Source organism: Ambystoma mexicanum, chromosome 5q (assembly GCF_040938575.1).
Source record: "Ambystoma mexicanum isolate Mex_15411 chromosome 5q, UKY_AmexF1_1, whole genome shotgun sequence".
Taxonomy (NCBI): Eukaryota; Metazoa; Chordata; class Amphibia; order Caudata; family Ambystomatidae; genus Ambystoma; species Ambystoma mexicanum.
The window spans coordinates 413,786,901-413,807,233 of NC_090933.1; the positions used below are offsets into that span (position 1 = coordinate 413,786,901).

At 42.5% G+C, this 20,333-nt stretch overlaps 1 protein-coding gene across 4 annotated transcripts in view; it reads right to left on the minus strand.

The window, feature by feature from the left end:
- Positions 1–20,333, minus strand: part of TMEM241 (transmembrane protein 241) — a 1,254,706-nt gene that overhangs the window by 749,200 nt on the left and 485,173 nt on the right. The window lies entirely within an intron of this gene.

Below are 20,333 nucleotides of genomic sequence, written 5' to 3' on the forward strand. Positions count from 1 at the left end.
AGGCAATCCCATCCCATGTACTCCTATGGCACTCCATGGGAATGGGAACCTACCGGCTCTTTGCCACCCATAGTATACCAGTAATACCGGAATATTGGACGGTGGAGATGGTAAGGGCATATTGCCAGTATCCCGCTGGTACCGGCAAACTATTAATGGGAAATAGGAGGCTGTGACTCAGCGAATCCACCATAACAAGGACCTATTCACTTTATCAAAGGCCAAGTCCATGATGGCCAAATACTCAGCTATTAATTTAAAGGCCATGACAAAGAGAAGTGGGGAGAGTGGGAAGCCGTGACGTATTCCCAGTTCTAAATTACATTCTCAGGATAGAAAACCAATCACTCTCACCCTCATAGTACGTCCCTGGAAAAATAATGACACCCATTTGAAAAATCACAGACTCAGATTCATGGTCTCCAGTACTGCAAACATATCATACCAAGGAATCAAATCAAGTGTTTTCTCCACAACACAAAACCACATTATTTATTGTTGATAATCAACTACACCATCCCCTCCAGCTTGCATGGCAGATTGTCAAGAATTTGAGTTTTTCCAACATACATTAAAGGTATGTCGATAATATGACCTCCAGTCCTGTGGGATCTTCCCTGTCTTGAGTATAACTGTCACCACTGTGATCTATGCCTGCCACTTACATGATTTGGAGTGGTGTCAGGAATTCCCACTACCTGCTTCTTCCAACAGTTTAAGAACTTAAGGGTTACATTTGAGACCATTACTCTAATAAAACCACTTTGCCATTCAATTGGTGGATACTACAGGTACGACTTGTCACCCCCCTGGGTTCTTTTAATTTTGTTATTTCAGTTGGTTTTCATATTATTTTCATTTCCTTTTAGGCGCCAGGTCTACCTGAGCCGTGGCGTTGACTCAACACCCTTTCATGCACTTGATTTTATTTTCTGTTTCGTTTCTTGTTTTAACTGTTTGTTTTAGTTTACTTCTATTGTGTTCTTTGTTGCAGTTGAGGTTCTTTATTGCAGTTGAGACTTGAGGGTGCCTGGTTTCTATGAGCACACCACGGCTTGTGCACAGCAGTGCTGGTTGTTTTATTTTCTTACCCACACGCACCAAACGTTGGCCGTCTTCCTTTGCTGTCCATCCGGCAAGATCACGGAATTGGTTCTGGCAATGGGGTCATTACAAGTCTACCGGTCCAGAAATTAGGGTGCCGGTAATGGGGACTAACATTTTCCACTGCCTGATATCCTGGGCCGCCGGGACTTGTAATGTCCCGGTGGCACCGGGATCTGAGGCGGCAGAAAGGGTGTTACATATCGGTGGCAACCCGCCGGTAGCACAGCCAGGTTACCACTAGACTTGTAATGGCCCCCTATGTGCCCACATAAGGAAACTACTACAAGGAAGCGCAGCAGGGGACGTACACGTCGCCCCGATGTTGCACCTATGTTTAGCCCGTCTGTGCTCGTCCGTGCACAGTAGAGTCATAGGTATTACCATTCTGTTCCCCATGTACCCCTGTTAGTTCTTCTACGCTGTCACATGAGGAGATATGTGCTTAGCACCTCATGCACAGTGTTACCTCCCCATGTTGAGTCCTGCCTTTTACACTTCTTTCCGGCTGATATACTGACCGATAATCAGTATAAAATTAAGTTAATTAACTCACGTTCTCTGGTTGCACACTCAGTGTTCTGCTATGATTTGATTGCATAGTCTTGCTTTGATTGCCTCTGTGTAACATAGACTTGGTTTAGAGACTCATCTGGTCCTTCAATTGTCAGCTTTTTCCAGATACATATGTCTGCTCATCATGGTGGTGGGGTTGCAGTCATTTACAATACTCAATTTACTGTTACACTTCTAACCCTCTCTCAAAGCATTACGCTCGAGGACCTCTTGGTTTGTTTTACGAATTCGGCATCCATGTTGATACATATTTTAACGGTGTACCGCTTTCCGGGCGCTGACACAACCCTTTTGCGCTCAGTTCCTGGAACTGGCAGCAAATCCTAATATTAAACTGTAGGTGATTTTAACATTTAATGTAATTTTCCTATTTCTCACTTGGCTACCCAGTGTTTTGATGCTATGCATGATCTGGGTCTGAAGGAACTTGTTGCTGAGCCTACTCATTCACCAGGCAACATACTGGATTTTGTTTTCTCTTCTGAATCGTTCACTATTGTTTTCCCTCCTTTTCAGATTATGTGGTCTGACCACCTTGTGGTTACCTTTTTGATTCATACCCAGGACACACGGCCGACCCCTATGGTTAAAGAAGTTTCTATAAACGTAGGTGGCATAATGTAGCCGATCACAGACTTTATCCAGGATAAGTGCAGCAATGCCCACTCTGTGGCACAACACACCCAGAAAACCTTATTTACCAATCCCTTGCTCTGTTTGATTTAATTTGCATGCCACTCAACCCCAAAATCCCTGTATGTAATACATGCTGTCCTCGAACAACCGCGCTGTCCACGGACAAATCGAAAAATCTGAGCGTAGGGGATGAAAAATTAATTAGTGTGCGACATTTCCTCTTTGAGGTTGGCTCTGAAAAGAGACTTTTTTTTGTGCAGATGCTTCAGAAACACCTTTTATTTTCTATTTTCTTTTTTTTGTGCTCATTTTCCTCCAAAAATCTTCACATTAGCTTCTCCAAAGCAACCCTTACGTTCCAAAACAGCATGGAATTTCCCATAATAGATAAAGAAATGCCATCTTCCTTAAAGTAATCGACATTACCAGGGTCAATGTTGTCATTATCGCAAAACAACATGCCAGATCTTGTCATAAAACCAAACATGCCTCGGTTGACTAAGTACCTAGCAACATTTTGCTGAGGACAAAAAACAGAACTATTGTCCCATATTTCCCTAGGTGTCAACCCAGAAAATATAACCTTGGCATTTGGAAGGACTTTCATGATTTCCTGAACCAAATTTTTCAAATCTTGCAACAAAGTAGGGCCTCTAACATAGCCCAACTGCTGTTGGACAACTACATGTTGACTATGAAACCTAGCCACATCCTGACAAACTACTAGAATTGCCTGCTAATTCAAATCAGGCACAGTGCTCCACACCACATCCACTCCTTTTGTGTCAAAATGGTTAGCCACATTTCTAGATTTTGCATACTGCTCCAACCAATTCACAAACATATCTCCAACCACCAACACTCTGACTTTCTGCACCTCCGCCATCTTCACTACACACAGCCTCTCTCAATACGAAGCAGAACATCAACATCTGATTGGCTAATCCTCAAAATACACTCCCACTCCATGCTTGGAAACCCCGGATGTAGCATGTCCTGTCTCCGGACAGCCGTGCAGTCCGCGGAGCACATAAGTAACACTGAGGGCAGCCCTTCTACCCTTTCCACTGCACTCTCTGCACCATTTCCTCATTGGCTAATGTTAAGAAGTCACACAATCATCCACCAGTCACATCCAAGAACTCAACATCTAACTCTGTCATCACAGATCAGCACTTTAGATGTACTATTGATCACTCTCAGTACAATTTGGCTGTGACTGCAAAGAACCTACAGCAACAACTACTATAAAACTTCCCAAGATTTCCACTTACAGATTGATGCATATCCACATGCATGAACACAGTCTACAGGTATGAATACTTTCTACACAGTACATGTACACCTCTTCTAGAAATACAATACATCCCGGGAGCATAGCTCAGCGGCAACGTGCGCGCCTTGAAAGCAAGATGACACGAAGCAACACAGATTCGATCCCGGGTCCGTGCTTAGAAACCTCTGGGTGTTTAAGCGTGTTATAAATACACAACTAAGACAAAATAATTACGCAACTAAAAAACAAACCATTCCTGTATCAGCACCTAGACGCCCGCGAGCTGCATAAGCGCCTTAAAAAGTAAAACAAAATAAATATAAATATGAACAGAGTAAATGCCACTGACCCTGTATAAACTGTACATTGAAGTTACTGTCATTTCTCCCATCTGCTATGATAAAGTGTCACTTGCAAAGCTTTCAGCTCTCCAAATGTTTGTTTACACACACATCTATCTAAAAAAATATTGTTTCATATTATAAAATGTGAAAAATAACAGTATAATAATTAAAAAGACTGTCCACTGTGTTATAAAATGACACACAGCCAGGATGAGTACATACATCTTCATTCAAGAACACACACCGACAATATCATTAGAAAGGCTCCCAGATCAAACAACACCACTGCCTCTATATCAAATCCTTCTGCTTTATTACCCACACCTTCACAAAGGCATACACTTAATGCTTTTATGTACAATCTCTGCCATTTAGCCTGTAAAAATAGCACAAAATGCATATGATTATTTCTTCTATCTCTTAACATCCATTAACATAACATTAAAAAAACAAGTGTGCTCTATTCGTTTACTATTAGACTCATTCGAAAAACATATTCAACTAACAGATTCTAAATAAAATATACAGGATGCACATATGCAAAGAATACTGCAAAACAATGTCTACATTAACAAAACTGGTATAAACACACATATGCACCAACTTCTTTCTTTTAAACTTTCAGTGAACACCACTCTCCTGAAAAGCAGCAGCGTCTCAAGTACGAACAAGGACTTAGAAGAAACCTACTCTTTCCATACAAAACAGTAAATACAAAACTAACATAATGTTCTAACTGTTTCTCAAACACACTGCATTTAGTGTTGTAGAAGAAACAAATATATTAACCCTTTACCATTAGATTTAGTATTCGTGCTTCCCCTTGCCAGCTACATACTTTATATTGTCATCTGAAGCCCAGTATAGTAACACACAAATACAATAGACTCCCAACTTGATGTACCTGCTCATTGCACAATCACACACCTCCACAATCACACTTACCATCATACTCAGACACCCATGCACAAAGCACGTATACAGTGCACAACAGCCCATCCCACACTTCTTTCTTTCCTTCAACAGACCCCAAAGAATGCCTACCAAAAAGCAACTCTGTAGAAAGCAATGCAGAAGAAGAGCAAATCAAAATAAAAGTGTCCAAAATAAGCATCCATCTCTAGCAGATTTTGTACAAAAAGTTCAAACAAAACAGCTAATACATTTAGCGAAACAAAACAAGCTTCCAGTACAGAAACTTTCCCTCCTCTATCAAAATGTAAAACCAAACAGAAAGTGATTAACAAGACTTCAGCTACCACTACTGCTAACACTGGACCTATAAATCTCTATGTAGGGACAAGTAAGCATACCAAAAAAATGTTTTACAAAAAATGTTCTGCCATAGAGTCCCTCGGAACCTTTTAAAAACAGGATAGAAATCATGCACAACCCTTAAAACCTACCGTAGAAAATTAATCCTTGAAGCTCTCCTAGACAGTGCAATCCTTCTCAAAAGGAAGTTATTTTAGTTTTAAACAGGATGAAACCACTAACAAAACTAACTACTAATCTACAAAAAAGACTTCTCTATAAACGGAATATCAACAAAAATAGCTTAAACATCTGTGGAGGTGAACGGAGTCGCACCACGACCACAGAACCATATTTTAATGAAGAAGCATATAAACAAAAGCAAACAAACCCAATTGCCATACATAGCAGTGGACGGGGGTATGAAAAACTTACCATTATTGACAAGAAACTTTGCTCACAAAAAATCCCCAGAAAACTCAGTATCACCTCCCCAATCTCCTGAACCAAAACATCCAGTCTACAAATGGCTGTGCACATCAATGTGTAACATTGCCAAAAAATGTTTCAAATCTTTTCGCCAGTTCCGCAATCAGTATGTAAAAAGCAAAGACAAATTCAAAATGAAACTACTACAAAATATGGATGCCTGTCCAGTGCGTAAATAGACAGGACTACAAGGACATTCATTAGCCTGCATTTCAGGACCTATTTGCAAAAGCACTTTCCATCATATCAAAATGATAGCAACACATCATTCAACTATAAGAAATCTAGTCCAAAAACTCTACTATGCTAAAAGTCCTGCTTTAGCACTAGCCGACTTAAATAACAATCTTCTACATGATACAGCCAAACAACTACTCGAAGAAATAGAATATATCCAGAGAAAATATTTTGGAATTGAAAGCCACTTACAAAATGAAATAGATGTACAACAAACTAGCAACTACCGTACAAATAGCAACCTTCTATTAAACACATACAAAAAAGAAATACTAAAGTTTAAAAGTACCTCTGCTGAAGTACCAAACCATGTGTGTGTGTGTGTTGCCGGAGGACTTCTTATAAAAGTACCACAAAATCTATAGACATAACGTACAAAATAGAAGACATTGAAGATTAGAAATGGTTCCAATTAGCTTTCTACCTTATAGCAGAAAACAAATACGACATTACTGCCCCCTTAATACTTTGCAATTACTGCACTTCAAAACTTGGCAACAACCAAACCCCTTCACGTGCTATCACAAATAACCTGGAATTATTCCCAGTACCAAATCCCCTGAAAAAGCTAAATTTATATGAGAGCATCATAATTCAAACAGTGCATCCATTTCAAGCAATAATACGCCTCCAACCAAAAACAGCAAATTTACCTCCCTCCGAATTAGTCAAAGGCATTCATGGCAAAGTAGTTTATTTACCATTAGATCTCACAGAAAATGTACACACTCTAGGAGCGCAACGGCCAATAGATCAATCTTTAATTGTCTTAGTAAATGGCGTACCTACAAAAGACAAAAGAAAATTGGCAACAACTTGTGGATTTACATAAAGTTAGACAAGCCCCGCAATATCTAAAAAAACAACAATGAATACTACAAAGAAATTAATATTGAAGAAGACCTGAGAGAAACCATAGACATGATTCAAAGGTCACCAGAAACTGGTCAATTTGAACTTCTAAATCCTACTACAGAATCCGATATTTTAGACCATTATACAATTCATCCTTTAAAATCTAAAGACACTATAGATGATGCACTGGAAACATACCAAATGCGACAAGCCAAAGGATCTCCAATCAGCATATGGGAAAAAAGTATAAAGCACATGCCTTTCTGCTACTCTTTCCTACTGAAAAAGGAGGAAGGTACAATGATAGAGCCACACAGATAACAGTGTCAGAATATTGTTCTCTACTAATGTATTCGGACGACCCCAGATTCAGACAAAACGTGGAATACATATTCCAGCTTCTCTTTGAAAGTGAACTAGCAACTCTAAGCTACAGAGTTGCACACACATTAAAATCAGGTACCCATTTTCAAAATATGTCAGCTATGCAATTATTACAAAAAATGCAAGAAAAGGATGAGGTTTTATAGTCAAGTATTACAAATATTTTAGCAAACATGCGCGGTACAAAAGAATACTGGTTTCCAACGTCACAGAGATGTACACTGTATGATAAGAAACCTTGGCCCGCCCACTTGTTTTGTAACATTAAGTTGTGCAGAATATGCATGGGAAGATTTACACGATTTCCTACGCATAGCAAAAACAATTAAAACAAACAGACATAAAAACACCAGGAGAACTCTGTTCTCTAGATCCTGTAAATGTATCAAGATATTTCCATCATTGCTTCATTGCTATGCTACACTTTATTTGTAATAAGACTGTTCCTCCCTTCGGAAAAGTTCAACACTTCTTTTGGAGAAAAGAATACCAAGCCAGAGGAGCACCACACATCCACATGCTATTATGGATTAAAGATGGTCCTAAATTTGGTCAGGACAATGATGCCACTGTTTTGCAGTTCATCCAAAAATATGTCACTTGTGAAATCCCTTCACAAACAACACATAGGGCCTCATTCCGAGTATGGCGGTAAGGGATAGCGGCCACCGCTAACGAGAGCGGTGGCGGTAATCCCTTACCGCCATACTCCGAGTTCCCTTAGCGCCATGGTGCTTTTAACACCTGCTTTTAGCAGGCGTTAAATACCATGGCGCTAAGGGACCTTGATGTTAATTACGCCACCGTAATTTACGGTGGCGTAATTGACGCCTTCCCCACTCCTATTATGCCCTATGGGGCAAGAATGGGAATGGGGAAGGGTAAATGGGGATTGGGGAATTACCGCCCCGCTAACCTTGGAATGGGGCGGTAATTCCGCCAACCACCAAGGCGCTGCCGGTCCGGGTACGGCGTCAACCAAGGCGTTAATAGCGCCATTGGTTAGCGCCGTACTCGGAATGAGGCCCATAGTGACCTTCATGCACACATTTTACAATTTCAAAGATACAAATAGTGGGAAATATTGTCGATACAAATATAAAAAAAAAAGGGAAATACTACACCAAATGCCGCTTTGGTTTTCCTAGACCAGTTTCAACAACAGGTCAAGTAAACAACTTCATGTCTTCAGTCAGACATAGGACCTCATTACAAGTCACCCGGTATGGAAATAACAGTGGCGGTAAACCCGCCGCCACCGTTGTTTCCATACCGGGTGATCTCGAGTCCTGCAGGCGGAGGTCTGACCTGGCGGGTTAAACGCCGCCCTGCAGGCGGACGTGGAAACATCTGCACCATCACGAGATGGTGCCGGTGTTTCCATGGTCCTCATACCCATTCAGTCCTATGGGACTCAATGGGAATGGGGATTTACCAAATTCCGCCTCTGGAATTCCCGGGTCACTGGGGTTGTAATGCCCCGGTAATTCCGGTAATCACGGAGGCGGAATGGTAATATGAGTCTGGCGGTAACCAAGCCAGAAAAACCAGCAGGTTACCGCCGGACTCATAATGAGGCCCATAGTGTTAAAAGGTAAATCACCTAAGAACACATATTACATAAAAAGAACAGAAGAATCAAAATGCATCAATCGTTACAATGCAATCATTGCCCTCCTATGGAATGCAAAAATAGATGTGCAGTACATTGCAGACAATTCCACTGCAGTTGCACGATATGTCACAGCCTTCTTAACCAAAGCAGAGAAAACAGAACTTCAAGACCTCTGGGATGACATATCATCTGACAAAACACTATCACAGAAATTGTACATCTTAGGCATACAAATGCTCTCTAATAGAGAATGTGGCTGCTATGAAGCTGCAGACCGCTTAACCGGTACTGCCTTGTATGGAAAATCTGACAATATAGTATGGCAAAGTCTTGGTCCTGCTAAATCTAGAACAAGAGTTCTCAAATCATATGAGGACATAGAAACAATAGCCAAAAATTATCCCAACAGCCAAGACATTTTGAAAAACAATTTACTAGACACAATACCCAAACAGGAGGACCACTTTGGAAACCATGTGTCTCTACCACGTAGCCCAAAACTTCACATACAAAAATGTTAAACCAAATGAAAAGAAAGGTCGAATACAGAGTGGTAAATTGTGAAGGAAGCTTAGTGAAACCTACCAAACGTAGCTTAATTAATCATATCAAATTGTCATTAAAAACTCCTCAACATAAAGAACTGTATTACATGTCCCTGCTACAACTTTTTAAACCATGGAGAAAAGAAGAAGAGTTACTGGATACATATGACTCCTATGAAGACACTTTCAAAGCAAATGAAAGCACTATAACAGACGTAAACTTTACACACTACCAAACAATGTTGCACAATGAACAGCAACACGAAGAACTCCAGGCCCAACTACATACAAGTGGACACTCCCGACAGTAGTCAACCTTCTGTAACAGGAAGCCAAGAACCACTTGGACAGCCACTAATAGCAAATGAGGCAGAATTAGCCATGACAGAAGTAGAAATCACCATGTGTCAGTATGAACAAGCTACTGAAGACTTTGCTGTACTGAAATCACAACTGAACAATGAACAGCATAGCATTTTCCAAGAAATAACAAAAGAAATTGAACATGGTGTGGAACATGAAAATAAAAACTGTACCTGCCAAGACTACAAACCTATACTGCTATACGTGAGTGGTGAAGCTGATTCAGGCAAAACATTCTTAAATCAAAATCATCAGCAAGCTCCTTCAACAATAGACAAACTACAAACTGTCAGCTGTTGTAACTGCCCCCACAGGTTTAGCTGCCTACAACATAGGCGGTGTCACTTTACACCGATTACTACTCCTTCCAGTAGAACACCAAAACAAATTAGACTATTACAAACTTTCCACAGTAGCTGCAATGGAACTACGCAGAGTTTTCAAACAAATTAAAATGCTGCTAATAGATGAGGTGAGCATGGGCTCCAACATAATGTTGGCTTTGATTCACCTCAGATTAGAAGAGGTCCTCAAAACAGACTACGACCAGCTCTTTGGAGGTAAACACATTATTGTTTTCGGAGATCTTCTTCAATTGACACCAGTGAAAGCTAAACCTATTTTTAAAACCTTAGGGCACAAACTGTGCTGTAAAACTCTTGGCAGCATAGGACATGTAAACCTTTGGCAACATTTCCAATACAGAGAATTAACTGAAAACATGCACCAATCTGCAGACCTCACATACACCAACATTTTAAAAAGTATTAGAGTTGGTGTACTATCTCAAGAAGCACAATCAATATTAAATGAAAAGGCACATCCAAACACTCTATGGCGATAACTCTTGTGATGCAACAATTAGCACACAAAAATGTCAATTGTATGTCCTTGATGCCAACTCTTGCAAGCTGTTACAAATTTAATGAAACACTGTTGAAAAAAGAAAGGCAACCAATAATTTAAATTTGCTCCACAGATAAACTGGACGTACACGGTATGACACTACACATGTGTCAACAAGCCACAACAAGACTAAATACCCTAGAAAACTATCTCCAACACAGCTGGTTTGGAGAAAATATTAAAATGATCTTTAAACTGTAGAGTAATGCTTGAACGTAACCTTGATGTGGAGCAAGTACTAGTTAATGGAGCACTTGGTACTGTTGTTGGCTTTCAACCATACCCACATGACAACATTCAATTTGTCAATATTCTCTTTGACAAACTATCAGAAGTTAAAAGGATAGGACGCTCAACAGCCCGCTTCCTTCTTTTCAAAAACATGTATATACGCAGAGAACAATTTTCACTAACTCTAGCATACGCAGTGACCATTCACAAATCACAATGTCTTACCCTAGATAAAGCATTAATAGATATTGGTAGCACAATCTTTAAAGAAGGCATGAGCTATGTAGCACTATCACGCTTACGTACACTTGACAAGCTATTTCTAATCAACTTTGAAGTAAGTAAATGCTGATATTCCTTGCTTTCTAGAATACAATAGGCTGCGTTCACTCCACACCCCATCTTAAAACCTATCCTGTTCCACAACAAGCAAAACGTTGTAAAAGAAAACTTCTTCAAACTGAAACGATACAGGATATCACTACATTTCCTCCAAAGAAAAAAAAAAGAAACTAATACTTCTTCAAGTACCACAGTCAAACAAGAATCTAGTGGTCAAAGTAACTCAACTACTTCTTCAAAGAAGCAACACAAACTCCAAACAAATGACTTCCACACAGAACTATCAGGTCCATTCAAATTTTCAAATGTAACTACAGTAAATTGCTAAGCAAATGTAGCAATAAATATTCTATTCCAATTGCCACCAATTATTGAGAACATTTACTTACACAGTACAGACCAATTGTATTTGCAAATGTTAGTCCTTCATAGAAATGCAACCACCAATCCTGACAACACTTAGTGTTCATGGAATAAGACAAGAATTGGACTACTGTGCTGGAATTGTCAAATTCAATATAAACTCACAAGAAGATCCACAAAAATTTCTAATGTACTTACTACAAGTACTGGAAAACAAAAACATACCTATAAATGAAATCTTTCAGATTTCACACATGTGGAAACATACATGCACTCTCTGCAACCATGTGGTACAGGAATAAGTCCCTAATGAACGCTTTGTGTATGTATCCATACCTAACTGTGAATCCATTCCATTTCAGCAACTTGTACAAAATGCAAACCATGGCACATTATGTACTACCTGCAACTCAGATAATCGCTCCGCCTTACAAATACAGACTCATACTAAATACGTAAAATGCTTTTACATTACAATGCAGATAGTACCAAAAACAACTGCAAACTGACTGGATTCACACATGTCAAGTATCACAACAGTAGGTATAAGAGCCACAACCAATGCAGGTCACTACACTGCATATTTAAAAAAATAATTGTGGATGGTTCGAATGTAATGATAGTACCATTACTCTTAAGCAGAGATTGCCAGCAAATCTTGTAAACGCTTACTTAATATTCTAAAAACCAAAATTCAATACGTAATCTGTGTATGAACATAAGCAAAACTTCAACTTCAAAACTGTGCACAGAGTACACCAACATGTATCTAACTGCCCCAAAATTCTGCAACAAGCAAACAGATAAATAAATACCACTAAAATGTAACAAGAAATACACAGTTAGAATACGCCAACAGGTATCTAACTGCCCCAAGATTCTGCAACAAGCAAACAGATAAATAAATACCACTAAATTCAAACAAGGAATATACAGTTCGAATACGCCAACAGGTATCTAACTGCCCCAAAATATCTGCAACAACTCAACAGATAGATGCATAGCATAAAAGTAAAAAATAAACCATTAGAATACGCCAACAGCTAACTAAGTGCCCCACAAAGTGTACAACAAACCAAAGATAGAAGATTAGCTAGAAACAAGAAATAAACAGTAAAACAATGAAATAAATGTATTATACCACACCATAGATGTTTTTTTTTTTAATCCAGCATGGATTTTCTTTCCCACAGACCCAATGATTTAGAAAACAAACACAGAAACTGAGCAAATTGCACAGTACACTGGTTTGAACTATAGTACTTGTAAAGGGCTAAATATGAGGGTAAAAAAATACAGAAATGTCTATTATGCAATGCAATAACTCATTATGAAGTACCTGCTCTAACATATGATCTTTTCTTTTATCACAGAGATCGAAAAAGTATGTCTGGTCCAGTTACCCATGTCATGAAAAAACTGCATACAACCACAAGAAACTCAACCAGTAAGTGTTGAATAAATAAACTCAGAAACGATGCACTCCTTGTTACAAACCCTACAATCTTAACTGCATAACCTAGCCAAAAGTTCACATACAAACTCTTCAAATTAAACAGTACACAAACTTTTGGGTTGTGCATATTTGATGGGTGTTTGATTCTATGGGTGTGTTATGCTGCAGTGGTTGTGGCCAGGGCCTAGAGTCTTGGGGCATGGCCGAAGGCCTTCGGCCATGCGCCCAAGACTCTAGGCCCTGGCCACAACCACTGCAGCATAACACACCTATAATACCAAACATTTTGACTGTGGTATGAGGGCTGCTTATAGATGATATTAATTATAATCAATGCTGTACTAACAACCCAAAACCAACATCATACTAAAATAAAATAACTAGCAGTGCATTCATTATATCCGTGGACAGCCGCTACGACCGCAGGCATGGCGAACACATCAAGGGCACCTGCCACCTAAACAAATACAATATTTGACCCATCTCTTACTCCTCACCCCTCCCCAAGCACTCCTGCACACCAACACTCCCCAAAATTGCAATTTCCCTCTGTTCGCAGCCTTGCTGTCGGCGGATCCAAGATGGCGGGCGCATGGAAACAATGTGCGGTGCCTCACGCCTCACTCCAGACAATCGGCGAAAAGCGTTGCATGTCCGCGGACATGACACAACCCGACCACCCAATCGGTGTCCTGTCCGCGGCGCGAACAGGGAAGTTGGTCCGCGGAGCGGACATAGATATCACTAATTTGTTTGCCTTATGTTTTGGCCATTTAAAAAAAAACTACTGGACGGATTTACACCAAATTAACAAAAGCACGCTTTCGGAACTAAGCCACCGCTCCTGACGTAATTTTGGTGGAAATCCATCCAGCGGTTTGAGCTCTAGCCGTGCGCAACGTTTTTTCCCATTATGTCTATGGGAAAAAAATACATTTTGGGACCCTCTCCTATAACTTTGCCCCCCCTGAACCAAACCTCACTTGCAAAAAAATTCTGAGTGGGCCATATCTTTTTTTGCAAAGTTTGGTGAGGATTCGTCCAGGGGGAGCGAAGTTATAAGCAGCCCAAAAGTGCTCTTCCTATGGGATTAGCAACTTAACCATAACTACACGGCCACTAACGTGGCAGTGTAATATATATTCAGTATATTTTTCGGTCAAAATGTTTAGGTGAAAATGTTCTTTGTTATTTTTTATTTGGTAAAATCACTGAGTACCGTTTTGGATAACTTCAACAGCTGACTAGGGTCTGGCCAATATGCCTTGACCATAAAACAAATTATATTTTGATGAAGCAGCTACATGTACCACACAAAATGTGGAAGAAAATTGATACTTCTTCAGTGGTCATGAAAAAATTACCCTGGGAGTGAAGCTGGGGAGCCAAGACATAGAAGATAGACAGACAGACAGGAGGTGTGGCAGTTGAAAAGAGGGTAATTAACAATAGTGTTATTGGGGAAGATGACATGTAGTAGTGCAGTGGAGAACATCAGAATTATGTGACAGAGAGAGCACCCCGCAGGTGACATGCAGAGACTAATATGAATACATCAAGATATTTGGAAAAGCTGTCTGAAGTTATGGAAACAGAGAGGCAAGCATGGCCTTGCAAACAAACTGATGGTAGCAAAATATACTGGCAGGTGTAATGAAGGAGAAAAGCCATCCATTCCTGGAGCACCTGTGGTATTGAAGGTGTGATGAGTGGACATGGCCCAGAACAAGACGCCAGGGAGTGATTTGAATAAAGGCTGCAAAGCTGAAAGGTACAGGTGGGGAGTTGAGGAGGTGAAAACTGAGTGACAAAGCTGAACTCAAAAGAAAACCTTATGGACAGAGAGAGAGGGGGGCAGAGGGAGAGGAAATTGCATGTTGGGACTTGTGTCCTAGTACTCCAAAAGTCAAGCACAGCTGGAAAGCCAGGAGAACACACTTGGTACCTTTACCACGACTGTGGAAATGAGAGAGATTACACCAAGACTTTCTTCCCATTCAATACTCTTGACCTAGCTACTGAGACGAGGAGGGATCAAATCTGATATCTTCTTCCCATTCGGTACTTTTGATCCAATTACAAAGACGAGGGTGATCACTCCGGATGCCTTCTTCACATTTGGTATTTCTGGCATAAAGATTGAGATGAGGGAGATTACTCCCAATGTCTTCACATTCGGCACCCTTCCCCAAACCCCTACCGGGTCTCCTGTGATTTCAGTGACTCCCATTACCTCTTCCCTGGTGGGGCCAAGTTACTGGTTCTTCCTGGGGTGTTGGGTAGCTGTGTTCCCACTGAATGATCACCTTGCTTCTCATTCCATTTCCCACTGCCATGCTTTGGCTCTGTGGAGTCTCCAGCCAGGCGGTGTCAGCGCAGTTAATGGACCGCTCGGCCCACCACATCGAGGTAATGCCACCGTCGGTCGGTTCTCAGCTTCCAGTCAGGCCTGCTCTATGTCGGCCTGCAAAGGACTCCTGCAATCTGCTGTCTGCATTCTCCCAACTGGAGGTTTGCTTCCATGAAGTAGCTTCTTGCTTCCATCCTCAAACTTCCCAGGTCTGCCAGGCTTCATGCCTGCTTCGCCTCTCATTGAGTCCTTTCTCAATTTTTATGACATACAGCCAGGTCCTACGCAGCGGAGTGTCATAGTCTATTGTGTATTCTTCAAGCCTCCTCTGGCCCACCTCTTCTCATTACCTTCTGTAATTGGCAAAGGAGCAGATTGTATAACTCCATGTCATGGTCATGAAGTCAGGGGCACAGGCATGCAGGGGTCGCATGCACAGGAGACCTGGGTAGACAGTGTCCTGGCGCCTTTGGCGCCAGGCTCATGAACAAAAGTAAACAAGAACATCCATTTAACACCAAAAAGTTTTTATTATGGACATAGCACTTCAGATGCATTAACCTTGAACATTCCATCCATTAAGCAGAATGCATTAACCTTGAACATTCCATCCATTAAGCAGCCACTGGCGTAACAGGGGCCCCCGCAGCCCCCGCGGTGCGGGGGGCCCGCGGTGTGGGGGGCCCCACCAGCACATGGCTGGGAGGGGGCCCCAGTAAAAAAAAAATAAAAAAAAATAAAAATTTCTAAAAAAAAAAAAAGTTTCTTTTGAAATTCACTCTGCATTCATAAAGAACATTTCTGTAACAGAAATAATTTCTTTATGAAGGCAGAGTGACTACAAAAAGAAACTTTCTTTTTGAAGTCTGAGGGCCCCCGTAACCCATGACATGGAAGACCCTAGGCTGGAGGCCTCCATGTCATGGGGTGGGGGTGGGGGTGGGGGTGGGGGTGGGGGGGGGGGATGGGAACCCTATGCCTTCAAAAAGAAATTGTTTGTTTTTGAAGCCACTCAGCCATCATAAAGAAATTATTTTGATTATGGTTCGGTCCTTAACTGAAATAATTTCTTAATGAAGTTATAGTGACTTAAAAAAGAAACAATGGGGCTCATTCTGACCATGCCGGTCCGGAAACAACGGTGCTGGTAAGCTTACAGGCACTGTTGTTTCCGGACCGGCATATTACAGGTCTGCCTGGTGGGGCTGCCGTGCCCGACAGGTCTGACCCTGCCAGGCACAGCAGCCACGGTAGGCAGACCTGTCACGGAAGCACCGTCACCGTTAACAATGGTGCAGGTGCTTCTGTGTCCCCATTCCCGTGGAGTCTGGGGTTTAACGAAATTACCGACACCTGATTTCCCAGCCGCCGGACTAAAAATAGCACGGTGGCACCGGGAAGTCAGGCCATAGTAATTTTTTATGGGTCTGGCGGCAACCCGCCGGTAGCACCGGCACGGTTACCGCTGGACCCGTAATGAGCCCCAATTTCTTTTTTAAGTAATAGGGCCCCCCCTCAACTCCATGAGGTGTGCGTGTATGAGTCTATGGTGAAAGGGTGCACACTCAAATGTATAGCCGGCTGCCTGTGTGTGTATGGTGAAAGGGTGCACACTTAAATGTATGGGTGGCTGTGGGGGTGTGCCTGCATGGTGAAAAGGTGCACACATAAATGTATAGGTGGCTACCTGTGTGAGTGTATGGTGAAAGGGTGCACACTTAAATGTGTGGATGACTGGGTGTGTATAAGGTGAATGGTGTGTGTGCTTGTGTACAGGGGCACAAGAAAACCTTCATTTCGGGGGGGCTAACCCTTCAAATGTTGGGAGAGGCGCTAACTTCACATGCGGTGGGGAGGGGGAAACTTATTTGTGTGGGCGCATCCAAATTATTTACGCATTTTAATGAGACTATTCTAGTGCAGATTCAATGTTACAAGCAGTTAACTCTCTCCTATAAGTCTCCTGTTCCCTTTCTACCCTTCCAATCACTCCCCTGGCATGCAAGTACTAAACCCACATCACGATTTCAATCGCCTAAACAATGTGGAATTTGAATGCAGGTACTAACAGTGAAATGCTGTACGTTGGTAATTGCTGGGTTCTTGTTAACAGCAAAAACCAGGTGCCGTTTAAAATCTGTTTCCTGTTCGGTCTGGCAACTGCTCTAAAGGTTAGCCAAGTTGAGTCAATATAGCCCAAAATGTCAAGGGGGGTAGTGCTGAAGCCCAGTCAACTCAATGGTGTTGCGCTACTACTTGTGTTTAATGCCTTGCTTACTCCTAGCCCTATTCTTCCTCGTCCCAGTACTTATATACGAGGCAGTACGTGTGTTTGAGGCACTCTGCCTCATACAAAAGTACTGGGAAGAGGTAGAGGTACATGGAGGTAATGCCTGATTTAGCTACCTGTAATCTTCATCACTCCTAGTCCCACTGTTCCTCATCCCAGTACTTACCTATGAGGCAAGGAGCCTCATACGAAAGCTCTGGGACAGGGAAGAGGGACGCAGAGGTAATTCTGGGCCAAGGAGCTGATTGTGGAGGTTGGGGTGGTGGGTGGGAGGGAGAGTGGATGTGTGGGTGGGCAGGATTGTGTGATAAATCATAATGGTTGTCCATGTCCAGGCTAAGCAGGCATGATATGTGGTATTAGTGGCTAGAGAGGCATTTTGATTTAGCCAGTCTAGTCATTCCTCAGTTTGGTATGACTTTCTTTAAACTGGACATTTCTGATAAAGTTGTCCTGCTAACTTTAATTACCTGGCTAGATTGGCATTTGGGTGCTGCCAGTCTAGCCATTTCTGCGGCATTGTATATTTTTCTGGGCATCTGTGATAAAATGATATGATGTGATTCAAGTCATTTATAATGTGCCTGTACACAAGTGTACACAAAGGAGGGATGATAGAGGGAGGACAAGACAAACGATCTCACTAGGCCTTGTGTCATTGTGAGAACGAGAAGTGCAAGGGAAAAGGGAGCAGGGAAGTGCAAGTGAGAGGGGAGGGGAAAACAGGGCAGCAATGCTCTCAGTAAGTGCAGCCAGGGCAGAGCAGCTATTGGTTGTGCAAGGAGAACAATGGACTGCAGGGTTACAGTTACAGCCCCTAAGTGCATGGTAGGCCCGGAGGCAGTGCAAAGGTGACCAATCAAGAAAGAGCCTGGACTCAGAGAGACTCTGAGGGTAGCCAAGCAGCCAGTCAGTACAGCAGACAGGTAGGTCAGGTGGGTCAGCAGGGGGGGAGAGAGAGCGAAAGCAGCAGAGAAGAGGAAAGCTTTTAGCTGCTTCCGAAACTTCAGGTTGTCCGCCTCAAGTTTGAGAGGGGCAGGGAGGCCATTCCAGTTGGAGGCACCAGCAGAGGAGAGAGGTCTACCCCCACTCTCTGCCTGGAGAAATGTCTAAGCCTTAGAGAGTTGGAGGTAGCTGAGTGAAGGGTTAGAGAAAGAAGGTATTTTGGAAGAGAGCATTGGATTTAGTGTTGGCACTGGCCCCAGAAAGCCTTGTGGGCAATGCAAAGGTTCTTGAACTTGATCCTTGCAGCCAGTGGAGAGATTTCAGGGCTGGAGAAATACAATCCCAGGGCTTGAGGCCAAGGCTAAGTCTTGCAGTCCTGTTCTGGATTATTTTCAGATGACGGAGACTAGAGGAAGACAGATTGAGAAAGTGGCTGTTGCAGTAGTCCAGCTTAGAGACAGTGAGCTTCTGGTGGAGAGTGAGAAAGGGAAGAGTCCCTTTGAGGAGGAGCAGCTGGTAGTGGGACTTCTTGGTGATGTCCGAGATGTTAGGAGAGAAAGAGAGTGGCGTTGAAGATGACACCAAGGTTTTTTGCCTCGCAGGAAGGCAAAGGAAGAGGGCCCAAGGTGGTCTGCTATAGTGAGAGAGGAAACACAGTGGCAAGGGTCCCAATGAGAAGGATCTCTGTCTTACTGGCATTAAGGCAGAGATTGTTGGAGGCGCACCAATCCTGAATCGTGGATAGACAGTTAGGAATGAGCAAGAGAGGAGAGGAGGATGGGGGGAGCCTGAAGGAAAGCTGAGTCCTCCGCACAACACTGAAAGTTAGAGGATAAGGTAGAGATCAGGGAGGCCAAAGTGGCCAAGTAGAGGTTGAAAAACCAGCGTGAGAGGATAGAGCCCTGGGGAATGCCACAGGTAGAGAGAGGTGGCGGAGAGAATGGGACCACGATCGACCTAGGAGCGGAGTGGCGGTCCAAGTGGAAGTAGGTCAGTCACTCTAGGGTCTGATCTGTGATGCCCAGGTTCTCACAGAGTCGATTGATCAGGATGGCGATGTTGACCCTGTCGAAAGCAGAGGAAAGATGAAGGATGAGAATAGAAGGAATGCTGGAATCAAGGTTAGAGAGCAGCACAGGTGTTAAGGAGAGCAGTTTCCATGCCTCTGGCAGCTCTGAAGCCAGACTGATGGTCATGGAGACAACCAACAGATTCAGTGTGGAGAGTAAGCTGGGAGATGGCAAGCTTTTCCAAGAGTTTGCTCAGGAAAGGTGGAGATTGAGCGATAGTTTTCCAGCAGGTAGGATCAGCAGACTGCTTCTTGAGGAGTGGTTGCACAAGGGAGTGCTCAAAGGGAGAGGGGAACATTGCAGTGGCGAAAGAGTGATTACAGAAATCGGCCAAGGCTGGAGCGAGGGTGTCAATATGGGCTTTGATGGTTCTGGAGGAGCAGCGGAGCACCTGTTTGGACGACACTTTCATAGATCGGACTTGTCTAGAAACCTCCTCAGGTGTTGTCAGAGAGAAAGAGGAAAAAGGAGGAGGAGAGAAGAGATGGCCAAAATGGGCCGAGAGAGGAAGAGGACATAGAGGACAGGATGTCCTGAGATTTAGCAGAGAAATGAGAGGCCAGAGCTGTACAGAGGGCATGGGAGGGAACAGAAGAGGTATAGACCACAACAGGATTGACCAGTTCCTTGCAGATTTTAAAGAGTTTGGCCGTGTTGTTCGAGGCCATGGAGACACATGCTTTATTGTGTGCTCTCTTCTTG